Below are 320 nucleotides of genomic sequence, written 5' to 3'. Positions count from 1 at the left end.
CCCTGGGGGCCCCCCGGGGTCCCCCAGGACTCCCCTGGGGCCCCCCTGGACCCCCCGGGGCCCCCCGGGGCCCCCGGGGCCCCCTGGGGCCCCCCGAGGCCCGCGGAGGGTCCATTTTTGGGGATTAGTTTTCGCTCTCGGGGTCGGAGTCGTCGAGGGCCTCGCTGCTGGGGTCCGGGCTGAGGGCCTCGCCCAAGTAGTAAGCCACTGGAGACAGCCAAATTTCCCTTCTTATGACTTCGCCCACGTCGGGCCTATTTTCGGGCCAGGGCTCTTTGCTGAACCACTCGAAGAGGGACCAGGGGCCCCCCCCCTCGTCC

The sequence above is a fragment of the Eimeria tenella genome, genomic scaffold, assembly GCF_000499545.2.
Source record: "Eimeria tenella Houghton genomic scaffold, Eth_scaff1967, whole genome shotgun sequence".
NCBI lineage: Eukaryota > Apicomplexa > Conoidasida > Eucoccidiorida > Eimeriidae > Eimeria > Eimeria tenella.
This window is presented reverse-complemented; position numbering follows the sequence as displayed.